This window comes from Bemisia tabaci, chromosome 3 (genome assembly GCF_918797505.1).
Source record: "Bemisia tabaci chromosome 3, PGI_BMITA_v3".
In the NCBI taxonomy this organism is placed as follows: Eukaryota; Metazoa; Arthropoda; class Insecta; order Hemiptera; family Aleyrodidae; genus Bemisia; species Bemisia tabaci.
Window position 1 is genome coordinate 39,226,296 of NC_092795.1, and position 13,183 is coordinate 39,239,478.

General features: G+C 39.5%; 1 protein-coding gene across 4 annotated transcripts in view; it reads right to left on the reverse strand.

The window, feature by feature from the left end:
* The window catches only part of Ac78C (adenylyl cyclase 78C), a 257,078-nt gene that overhangs the window by 70,102 nt on the left and 173,793 nt on the right, over positions 1 to 13,183 (reverse strand). Inside the window, exon 1 of one of the 4 annotated variants that reach the window (XM_072298337.1) lies at positions 10,044 to 10,165. The exons of the other annotated variants lie outside the window; for them this stretch is intronic. The gene's annotated coding sequence lies outside the window, so the exon portion shown is untranslated. Of the gene's footprint in view, positions 1 to 10,043; positions 10,166 to 13,183 lie in introns of those variants that run through there. 4 annotated transcript variants of the gene reach the window in all.

Consider the following 13,183-nt stretch of genomic DNA (forward strand, 5'->3'; position numbering starts at 1 on the left):
TCGATGATTTCGTTGAATGGCGTAAGTTCCTACTTTCGTCCTTTTACCTGTGATCTCGAATGCAATGAATAAGCATTTGTTTTGAGTCACGCTCGCATTTTTTAAAAATCAATTAAAAATACATTGTCGGATCAAAGAAGCCTTTAAACTGACTTTCGCTGACTGTTTGTTAGTAATACTTTACGATTTTGTAAGGATACTTTTCCGGATAATATCACGGAAGGGGGGGGGGGGGTTAGGATTAGATGAGATATTTACTCTTGGAGCGAAAGATTCCAGGCAGCTTAAATCTAACCGATCTTTTCTGCAGGACCTTAAGCTGCTGTGAGAAATCCACTTTATTAGACTGGTAGAGCAATTTAATCCCGGGGAAAAGAAACGGGGGCAGACTGGTTTCCATAAAGCGCGAATGAACTTAGATAAAACAAAAGCGTCGATTAAATAGATATAACTCTTTACAGAAAAACTGGGATCGCACTGGGGACCTCTTTGTTTTTTTTAATCCCACTTTTCATCGGAATAACAAGAAAGCGATTTCATCTCCTCCGCAAAGATGCTCGCTGTGAGGAGCGCGAACTTCAGACTCGAAGACGCAACTCAAATAATGGAGTCCCGAACTGAAATTGTAATCCTGCTGCTGTTTTTCTTCCAGATAGGGACTGTGTTAACTAATTAAAACTTGTCCGAGACGGGAGAAGGAATAGCTCGCGGAAATTCGAACCGGCGCATGGTGGATCAAGTCAATAGGGGAGGTCGGACAAAATTCGGAAACTTTAAACGCTTATAACTCCGTTTATACAAAACTTTGAAAATCCAAAAATGGTTCCATTGGTTTCCTCGTGAATTTTCTACCTGAGGCACCCCTAGAAATGTAAAAAGTGACGAAATAAATACCAAAATTTGCGATTTTAAGTCAAAAATTTCATGTCCGACCTCTCTGACTGACTCGATCCACTGTGCGGCGTTGTCGACAGAGCTACGCGCCGGATACCCATCGGAGAAAAATCGATTTATTGTGGAGTGTCGATTATCCGTAGTAATTGAGATCGGAGGTGGCGCGGAAAATTGATATTCCCTGCGTATTCGAAATAATAATAATAAAAAAAAAACAAAAGAAAAGAATGCCATTCCGGAAATAATATTTGAAACTTGAATTAAATAACGTGCACCAATGAAATCAATGTTGCAGGCGAAACAATATTCTACGAAGAAAAATAAGTTTCATAGATACAGATTGGGTAATCGTGACTTTAAATCTGTGGCGGGCTACTCTTAGAAGTTATATTTTATCGTGCATCTAGACAACAGACGGACCAGAGAAGGGACCAATTTTCATTAAGAGTAAGATGTCGGCTCGTTGAAAAATTTGGCAACTTTGCATCCTTATTATCTTGCAAAACGTTTTAAGAGTACGGATTATATTTTGATTAATGCGTAAGTAACTTTTTCTAGTGTAAAGCACAAAGGAAATCGAAATTGTTCATAGGGAGATCATTTTTTTTACTGCAAAATATCCAAGTTGATCCACAGAGGGTACCGAGTGGTCGGTTGGTTCCTTTGTGATCTCTTAAAAATGGGATTATATTTATTAAAAACAAACTGTGTGCAAAATGGAGTACATTTTGGAATATAGAACTGCTATATTATTGGCTTACTTCGGTAACAATCACGCACAAGCCATTAGTTTTCCCTATGTAGATACGAGGATGTATAAACAAGTCACAAAATTAAGTTCCTTACAGCAAAATTTATTATAGTTTATTTACATTGTCTGCTTTCAAACAGAATTACACTTATTAGCATGAGGACCCTTTATTGATCAAAATAATTCCTGGATTGAGATAATATAATTTCTAGTTTAGCATGTTACGTTACGTTTACGATGCGGTACATACACCATACCGACGGTGTAATTCGGCAATCGCATAACTCGGCTTGCGACGTCGCAGACTTCCTGTAATATTTTATTTTTTAAACGGAAAACTACTCAACGACAATTCTTTAAAACTGCTGTGATTTTTCTTCCCTGTGCGAATATATTTCTGCAAAAACTTCAAGGAATGCTGTCAATTTGTCCTCCTTTAAAAAAATAACAAAGAGACGGAGATTTTCAGACACCGCATACGAGTTATGTGATTGCCGACTTACACCGTCGATACACCTATGTAGCATTTCAAAGGTAAAGGGTGCTCATTGGGGCACGATAATAACTACTCGCGTCCGTACAATCAAAGACATCGTGAACCTTGGCAAGAGTGATAATTTACGAGGAAACACTTCGGTGAAAAAGTACAGATAATATTTTATTAGTAGTGAAGCAAGTGCATGAAAAAGGGGGATCGACTGAACGGAGAGAAGTTGTTGATTTTGCAGGATGGAGAATAAATATGTCATAATAATGAAAAGCAAACAGAGGACAACAAACAAATCTGAGGGCCAAGGGAAGCAGTGCAGTAGATTGTAAACACCAAGTCTGTCAAACTGGAATAAACGGTTTACTTGAGGAACTATCGGAGACAATTCTCTGAATTTGTGTAATTGAACGAGAGCTTTACTCTCAAGAGATCTATTACCACGTCAGGAACAGAGGTTATTACCGGAACCGGATACTCTCGCGCTGCACGCTCTGTTTACAGACTCTCATGATACTCCTCTGGTAATTTTTTGCCCCCATACTCTTAATATGTTTTGCTGCTCGTTACTCTGAGCTTCAGATGATGAATCTATAATTTATTCAGTGGAATTTTTAGTATGTAACTTCCTACTTTCCGACTAGTTTCGGGATTATCTATCTTTCTCTTCCACCCCATTATTCTTAATCCATTCTTAATTTTTTAGGAGGAGGGTTGCTAGCGTTGCCAGTTGTTGCCTCTAAACTTTGGCAGTGCAAAATGGGCTAGTTGCACTGGTAACAGAATTGCGTTTTGATGCTTTATTCTTGTAGATTAGCTAAAAATAAGAAGATGTATTCTAACACCAACTTTATACGGTAAATATCAACAAAGATATGATCCTTAGAAAAGTCGGCTTTTTGACGTCATCCACGGTGGTAGTGCATAAGATGGTATCTACTACCGCAATGGATGACGTCATAAATCGAGTGTTTCAAGGCGCGATATCTCGGTTAATATTCAGCATCGAAAGTTGCTGTTTGGGCAGATCCTATTATATTTAGTTGATCTGCAAGAGCAAAGCACCAAAACACGTTTCTGTGGCCAGCGCAACTGACCCATTGTTAGCATTCTATCTCGGGTGGCTGACACTTAGGAGTCACCGTGTGGCCTTTTCAGTCTTCTTTTTCGGCGGATGCTTTTGTGAGTGAGAGCAACTAGGCATAAATTTTCGTTTTATTAAATAAAAGCACAGATAAAAATAGAGAAAAACCCGTAGACGAGAGTTTATATATGTAAAAGTGGTTCCATTTGTTTCCCCGTAAAATTTTCTCCTTTTAGCACCCCTTAAAGTTTAAACTGTGACGAAATTAACATCAAAATTTGCAATTTTAGTAAAACATTTCATGTCCGACCTCTCTAATTGACTCGATCCACTGTGCGCCATGCCACTGAAGCAACGGCACAAACGCTGTGACGCACATACACAAACAAACAATGGCGAATGATTCGGGCCATACACTGCCGTGCTAAGTCAAAACACCGTATGAACATTCGAACATTGCCAAAATTCTTCCTTGAAAACATGCATTTTTGAAGAAAACCCTAAATATTTTTCCCTGAAATTTTCAGACTTGCTAGATTAAATTACGAACAAGTTCTTCCTAAAAATCGGAGGAGAAATATTCACAATCTTTCCTGAAAATTCGTGATTTGTCGAAGGAAATTCGGCAACTCTGGATTGCTCATACGGCGTTCTTACTTAGCGCGGCAGTACACCTCGGCTAATTACTGGCCCAAAGACCACTCGAGGCTGCGACGGGCATTCGGATCGTCTTTCACCGTTTAAATTAATTAAAACTTAACGTTGGACAGGCTACGCTCCTTGTGTTGCACAATCGATCAATATTTCGCGATTTTCCAACGGAGCACTAACCTAAGATACCATTATATTTGCACTGAATTGAAATCACTGTTCGGCATGTTCCCCGGAATGTAATGACACATGCACGTGTGATCAGTATTACCCGAGGTCAACAACACATCACATGCCCCATGACCCATCTCTTCCCTCCACGCTGCCGTGCTACGGAAGAACGCCGTATGAACAATCGAGAGTTGCCAAATTTCCCCGGATAAAACATTTATTTTTGACGAGATTTGTGTATATTTTTCCTAGCAATTTTCAGATTTTTTAGATCATATTTCAAACAAAATCCTCTGAAAAATCGGAGGAGAAATCTTAACAAATTTTCCTGAAAATTCGTAGTTTTTCGAAAGAAATTTGGCGACGGCGGAAGGCGCATACTGCGTTCTTTCTTAGCACGGCAGTATTGATGCCGATAAAAAAGTGGATCTCACTGCATTAATTAGAGATTTCCTTGACAGCAGTTTAAATCGTCCTCCGTGACATCGTAGAAATTAATTTTTGAACTTGACGAACGTTGTCGTCGCCGCAAGAAATTTTGAAGAGAAAATGTTTGCAAAATTCATTAAACTCAGGTCTTATGCCTGCAGCCGATTATCAGTCCGTTTATATTTTCTTCCCGAGCAAGATCTTTGGTCTAGCATTTCGAGTTTAGACGAGCCCTAGAGAGAGGGCATGGCAACATGACGAATAATTTTATTAAACTTTTTTCCCGTCAAGTTCTCCTGATAACTTCCGAGGGGGAAGTGGTCGAAAGTGCATGCATAAGAAACGAGTGGCGAGGGCGAGGAGGAACAGCAGGCCGATGAACTACACCGTTGCCAGGTTGTTGTAATAGACGGTTAAAATAATGCAAACTTATAGAAAACTTTCTAATGAGACTTTTTCAGAATTTATCAAGACAATGCAATTCTTTCTTTCCTAGTTTTCCGACTAATAGAGGATAGCGGGTTCATCAAGAGGGCTTTGTGTGCGAAAAGGCGAAAAATAATGATAAGTGGTAGACTTTTAGACGTTACTTTGACGAAAATAAATTCTGTTTCCGAAAGAGCTCGAATAATGATTCTGACAAATTTTATGAGTACATTAAAAAATCTGAGAACCAAACAGAAAAACTACTGCTACAAAAGCAGTTTATGCTTTATCTTCATAAATTTGCAAACGATAGCTGAATTTAATAACCAAGTGTCTCACGTGCAAAGTTTTAAAATTACTGCGCATATCTTACTTTTCAGTGGAAATATTTAGTGCGGATTTGAGACCTGCAGGATGACCATAAAACTGCGCGAAAAAATTTCAAGTCATCTCATTTAATGGCTATTTTTCTAGAAAAAAAAAAATAAAAAAAAACATGAATGAATCACGATCGGAGATTTTGAGCTGTTGCAATGGAGATGTTGCATGTGTGAGGAATTTGCGATTTGACTGCTGATTCTTACGTAAAAGTTCGCGAGAAACACGATGGTGCCGCTAGTTTTCTCTGAAATCAACTCCCAAGCTCAAAAAAAGCTCTCAAGTTGAGGCCAAAATGGAGGGGATATCCCACGCTATTCTGAGAGTCCACCTCTACATCAAAACAAACTCTCCATGCAAAGATAGGGAGCAAATACATTATTGACAGGGCTGCCACTTTATTTGGGGACTCCAAAACTGAAAACACGCAACCTGATAATGTATTTGCTCCCAATCCTTGCATGAAGAGTTTGTCTTGATGTAGAGGTGGACTCTGAGGATAGCGTGGGATATTCCCTCCATTTTGGCCTCAACTTGAGAGCTTTTTTTGAGCTTGTGAGATGATTTCAGAGAAAACCAGTGGCACCATCGTGTTACTCGCGAACTTTTACATAAGAATTAACAATCAAATCGCAAATTCCTCACACATGCAACATCTCCATTACTGCGCATATCTTACTTTTCAGGGGAAATATTTAGTGCGGATTTGAAACCTACAGGATGACCATAAAACGGCGCGAAAAAAATTTCAAGTCATCATATTTAACGGCTATTTTTCTAGGTAAAAAAAAAATGAAAATAAACATGAATGAATCACGATCGGAAATTTTGAGCTGTTGCAATTGAGACACCAAATTTTAATTTTTAGCCATGAGGTATGCTGCTGTGCTGAGGAAGAACGCCGTATGAACATTCGAGAGTTGCCAAATTTCCCCGGATAAAACATGCATTATTGACGAAATTAATGCATATTTTTCCTTGAAATTTTCAGATATTTTAGATTAAAGTGTGAACAAAATAGTCTGAAAAATTGGAAGAGCAATAATTACAATTTCCTGAAGAAATTCGTATTTTACCAGAGGAAATTTGGCAACGCCTGAAGGTTCATACGGCGTTCTTCCTTAGCACGGCAGTATGGTAAAAATATTGACGAGTGTATTCGAAATTTATCAGCGGGGTCGGGCAACGTTTACCGGGGGATCTTGGCGTTTTTGAATAGGCTCTTCGGCGGGGATAATGGTAGGATCCGAGCGTGAGGCGGATTCCGATGAAAGCTCGACACCCTTCAAAGCTCGGCTGGGAAAGCGGGCGGAAAATTTACAAGAAAATTCGCCGCGGCTCCGTCCGCTGGAATTCCTCCGATTTGCAGGTGAGGCGAGGCACCCGCCCGTCTCCTAATTAAACCAGTTGATTAAAAGCTTCGATGCGCCTCCTTAGCGACGAGGCTTCGATAAGTGCGGAGGAATCCGAAAATTACGAGGACTTAGACAGCGGCTTAACTGACGTCCCCGTCAATATCCCCCGGAATCCCTGAATTGTTAAAACTCCGAGAGGAAAATCTTCTTTCATTTTTGAGCAGAAGCGTCAGGAGGGATTCAAAGTGCGGCCGGGAATTCACGATAGGATCTTACAAAAATGTTGACAGCGCTTTTTTCCTTCGACTCGACAAGCAGAAACTTTCGGACATATTAGGAACTTTGTGACGTCCTCTTCAAAGGTCAGATTTTTTACATTTCCACCCGTCTCGGAGGAGGGTTAGCTGAGGAGACCAGCTTTCTTGTATTTGATTGTTTATGTGAGAAATGTAAAGAGAAAGAGGACGATATAATAATAAGAGAGAGAGATTTGATATGTAATGGGAGGAAAAGTTCAACTTCTGGTCTTTGATTCTTTTGCACTAAAATAATACCCGTGAAATTGTACCGGTAACATTTGGGTTTCTCATTTTCTTTTTATAACTATACGAATGATCATCAATTTTTATAATTGTGATTGATTATGCATAAAGAAGGAGTATGATTTTTGACACGGTTAGTAAGGTATCCTCATAAAGCACAAGAACAAACACTAAGAAGCCAAAATGATGTTTTAGGATATCGATTACCGAATGGATGTTCAGGTTCTGCAAAATCCTTACCTGGGACAGAAAAAAAAGGATTTATAGTTTATTTCAGTAACGGGCATATTTAAGGGGAAAAATCGATTTCCAAAAGGTCATGCACAGATAGAAAATGAAGGTAGTAGGCACAAGACTGTCGAGTTACATACCCCCTTAAAGGAAATCTTGTACTAATCAGTGAAAACCTCTAGTTATCACTGCTAGAAATCAATTACTTGCTTCTAAATTGTTTGGAGGGGGAAAGAGGCGTACATGGCTAGATAGTCTCGTACTCAGTATTATTATTCTTCGTTCATGTTTAACCCACTGTAAAAAAAATTAGGGGTGACCTTCATTGTTAAATTGAACGATTAATGCAAAGCGTCTCCTGCCCCCGCGATTTTTCATTCCGTGAACAGTAGCAGTCCTTCGCGCCAGAATACGTGCCTTTTCTGAAACGATCTCTAGATGCTCATTACGGTTATGTATTGAAAAAGACCAGCAATCGTGAATTTCTTGAAAAAGGTTATACAAACACTAAAAAGAGAGGAAGTGGAGACACTCGTTCCCATGTTTCGTGTGAGAATCCTATTTAGAAAGATATCTATTTGAATCCATGAAAGAATGCAATGAGGCATTCTGTCCCCTCCCCCATCATTCAGCATGATGATTTCCCCTGAGTTCTAAAAAAAAGGCCACACGGAAGGTAAAAGTAAGGAATACTGGAGGTCGATTTCCTCTTTAATAACGTATGTATTTAAGGTAAACATTATAAAAATTCGGAATGCTGCGAGGACAGCAGCAACGCATTTCATTTGACCAACGTTCTCCCCGATTTCGATTAAATCGCACTGGAAAAAAAAAACACATTGGATCTGGAATCCGGACTCTTGAAAACATTGACAAGAAAAAATACTCTTGATTCAATCGGATTTTTACTTGAATCAAAACGAAATCCGCTTAAATTAAGAGGCTTGGTTCTTGATTTAAGCTAGATTCTGATTGAATCAAGAGTAGGTACTTTTTCTTGTCGATGTTTTTAAGAGTCTGGACTCTAGATCCAATATGTTTTTTTCCCAGTGCGACGTTAGCGGCCTTCTTTTCTCCCGTTCGTAGGGTGAGAAGCTGGAGATTGGCGTCAAAAATCTCCTACAATGAGCAACTCCAACAATTACTATACAATATTATACAAGATGCCACATCATGCGGATGCCACTAAATCGGCGCGTTCTGTCAACGCGCGTGCGGAACAAATAATGATGAATCGATCGAATAACCTGCGAATTTATCAATCGCAAATACACGCAAATAAATAACACAGAATAAAATGAGTGGACGTAAGAATACTCTACGAAACTCTTGAATCACAATGCTTTAATTTCTCTTGTTGAGTTTCCTTACTCGAGGATGCTCTGCCAGCGACTAAACTCCGGGCTCCATTCAAAGCTGGATAAAGATTCCGGAATGATTTATGAGTTGCCGTAGAATATTTTATTTCTCGTAGAGTGCTTCATTGTTGCTGGTTGAAAGGGAAAGAAGCTCCCTCGCTGTCAACAGCTGAATAATTTGAGGGAAATGAGGGGAAATCCCAGTTAAAATGGTTAATGAAATTTTTGAATGGATGAGTTGATGAAGTACTGAGTGACAGTTGCCGCTTGACTTGTGCGGCTCTTCGGATTCTCGGATCCTTCGACAACTAACAGAAAAAATAAATAAAGAGAGTAAACATCTCGCCAAAATTGAGATGGACCGAGTAAATTTTAGACCCTCCATTATAAGAGAAAATTAAATTTGGGTGGGATGGGGAAATAATTATAAAATCCAGTGCTACTTTATCAGTTTTAAGAAATGAAAAGCTTTAAGGTGGTACCCTTAACCTTCTAAGTTACATATAAGAACATGCACCTTTATAAAAGGTGATGAAAATTCGCTTTACAGGGTCTAATTATTTTTTACACGTAGATTTGTAATTTACAGGGTCTATGCTGCAGATTATTATTTTCGGTTTCTTCTTACGGACTGAATTACGAGTTATTTCATATTTTGAAATTTCCAATAAACGTGTATTTTGAGAGCATTGATTTTCGGTCTTATTTGTATTCATCTTCATATTTATTTCAAAAATGATGATGATGAGAAATATCTCATGAAATGATTAAAAAAAAACGTTTAGAAATGATGAAATTTCAATTTTTCTTTTTTTCCCCCTTGCAGGATGACAATACTTCCTCTACCCTAGGGGAGCGAGAAAGTAAAAAATAACAAAATTATTTTTATGCAATTATGACGAAAACCTGTGAAATTGTGCTCTATTTACTCAGTGCCTCCTTCTAGCTCCGTTTTTTGCATTACGCGTAATTGCCATTCGAAAAGAATTAGATCCAACGAAATAAATTAGATATTATGAGTTATTTGAAATGATTATTGAAAGTAAGAATGTTTTAATCGATAAGATTCTAAAATATGTATCTTAAATCAGAAAGAAGTAGTTATTATAGATCTTTATGCGATTCAACCGCCTCTCTAATAGGATAGAAAAAAATCTTACTCAAAATATTTCAAAAGAACACAAGAAATGTACATATCTAGGCAGATGAGTAAAAAAAAATTATCTTAGTCTATTGGCATCACTCGCTGTCTCGCCAGGTTAGCTTTTTCAAATTTCAAAACTCACCTTCAGTAAATCATGAAAGAAAACAACCCCAGGAGTTTCAAACGCTTGTTCAGAATCTGCACACCCATGACAATCATCTCGAGCCACAGCTAACACACCACAGTCAAAGAAGTAGGCGACATAAACCGGGGGGGGGGGGGGGGGGCGAACCGCGCAGGTACTTGACCGAGATGAAACTTGGCCCTTCGGATATCTCCACGAAAACAGAAACACGGAGGTTTGACCGATGGAATTGGTGGCAGAAATAGGTAATACGTCACCCGCGCGAGGGATTACGGTGCTCGGTGTCGCGGTGAGCTCGGCTTCGGGGATGCTGCGGAAAGGGACAGAGGCGGCCAACTGTTGCTTTGTCGCGGTGGGAAAGCGTCTGAGGCGGTGGTGCTGGCTCCCGGCTCCCTCACGGCGGCGCATTAGCGCGAGAACACGGGTCCAATCCGGACCCAGAAGTCCTGAGGGAGCGAGCGGTCTCGTGTCCGGACGGAGGCAAAGGCGCCACTTCCTGGCAGTGATTTACATGATCCGCCGGCGAGAATGTTCGCCGCGGAGCTAGGCTACCGTATTAAGGAAGAATGAGCCTATACGTTAAGTTACGCTATTTTAAGTGTAAAAAGAAGGGGGAGGGGGGAATGCCTGATAAAAAAAGGCACCCGTATCAAATTGTTAAGCCTGATATTATTATTGACTAAGAAATAAAACTCTCGATTTTAAATAACCATGTCGAATTTTTAGTTTATTGAATGTCAAATTGAACAATTTTTGTAGAATTGTCCGTACGCGTATCACACCGACCCGCGACTGCACTGTGTTTGGCGCAATGCGTGAAGTATTCCTGCACTCTTGTAGGCGCTAATATGTTTGTCGCGCCGCGCCGCGCCGCGCCGACCACCGACCGCATGGTGCTTGGCGTAATGTATGAAGTATTCCTGCACTCTTGTATAGGCGCTATTGCGTTTGTCGCGCCTACCACAGACCGCATGGTGGTGCTTAGCGTAATGCGTGAAGTTTTCTTGCACTCTTGTAGGCGCTGATATGCTTTCCGCGCCGACCGGCGAGTAGCGACATGGCGCGACGACGAAGCTTGTCGAATACCTGTTTGTAAAAACGACAACCGGGAAGAAAAAAGTGCAAAAACACAATATAGGAGAATGCTGTCGTGTATTTTCTGAAAAAACCCTAAAAAAGTGCGCGTTTCAAAATCGAAGAAAAAGAAATTGGGAAGGGAGGGGTCACTCGGACACAATTTGAAATAGTTCTCTTTGCCAAAGTTAAAATTCGAAAGATAATAATTGTGAGACGTCTTTCGGGGGAGTGCATACAAAAATTGAAATCTACCAGAATGATTAAACTGCACTTATTTCAAATTAAGTGCGTGTCTTTCGAGCCGTAAAGTGCTTCACATCTCCACATTAGATTTTCTTCCACTATACCCACCGCGCGGAGATGCCAATATTATGTGATACAACTATTTCAACTCCTAAGTAGTTAAAATTGCACCATCGTTAAATGAAGGAGTTTTCCGCCGTGATCACTCGTTAGGCGTTAGCAAGAGCTATTCATAACAAGTGTTTGAGTTTTTCCAGACTTTTAAATTTAAGATATTTCGATGTTGATCTGCATCGTGTTCTTTTACACGAAACTTGACAGTAGTTTGACAATGCTAAGGTAAAGCAGTAACCGCAATGGGTCCATGGTTCTGAACAATGATTCTGTACGGTAAATATACCAAATATTCCTCGTTTTAAAATTACATTCGCACGAGGCATGCACCTTGCTAAAAAATGTTACCCCTCAATGGCATAGCCTTACGAATTTGTAACAACGTATTTTATGAGTTTTTATTGAATCTTTCCTCTGGGGCAGAATTTTGCAAATTTTCATTTGTTTTTTCGTATTTTGAATAACTGATTCCCAAAAATTTAAAATGTTGAAAACAAATTTGGTACTTAATGTTTTTTAAGCAAGCTACAAATAGATTAGTGTCCCAGAATCTGAGATCCAAAATTAATTTATGTCATAGAGGGTTAATTGGATTTATATCGTTCTCGCTCCGTTCCTCCTTCCCTTACATTGTTGTAGCATTGCTAAAATTGTATTAAAAACATTAATATCGGCTCTTATCATTTTCTTTGAAAATTGAAGAAAATAATATTCATTAAAAAAATGTATTTTGTTACTGTTAATACTTCAGAGTACAAATTTCATTTTGATGGTGTTACTTTTTTTACTGTGCTCTGGAGTAACAGTTTTAATGTAAATAAAAATTCCATGGAAAAAAATGGGAAACCCCCAGTGTCTACCAAAACAAGCTGGCCGAAAATCAGTACTTTTACAATACATTCCGAAGGAATTCAGTACCTCCTCAACAGAAATATTCAGAACATTTTCAGTACCTTCCAATCGAGGAAATTCGAAAAATTTCAAAAATTTGAATATCTCGCTCTAGTTGCGACAAAAATGATAAAATAGGGAAAAATTTCGGGACCTCCTTGCGGAATTTCCGTACTTTCTCAGTACTTCCGGACCACCCTTAAAAAATCAGCACTATTTTCGGGCTTTCCGGAAATTCCGGACTCGTAGACACCCTGGAAACCTTGGAGCACTACAAAAAAAACACATTGGATCTAGAGTCCAGACTCTTGAAAACATTGACAAGAAAAAATACTCTTGATTCGATCAGATTTTTGCTTAAATCAAAAGGAAATCCGCTCAAATTAAGAGGCTTGGTTCTTGATTTAAGCAAAAAACCGATTGAATCAAGAGTATTTTTTCTTGTCGATGTTTTTAAGAGTCTGGACTCTAGATCCGATGTGTTTTTTTTCCCAGTGAGGACGGACTTAGAGCTAGCGACGTGTGATTGAAAGCTGATTGGGACTTGAGCTTAGAACAATTGATACGTCACACGCGGCAACGATGAGCGGGTGGTAGTGAGTGACGGGCTTGGATCTTGGGAGCTGCGATTTCTCGTTTCACGTCATCAATCATCGGATCCGATGCGGAGCGCGATATCAGCGGTGTAAGCAATGAGGAGCAAACGGGGGAGGGCTCGCTGCGCCGAACGCAGGAGCTAGAGCGTGGAGAACCTGAGCCGTTATTATTTCCATAAGATATGTGATTGGGAGGGAAATTAATTTCATTTTATC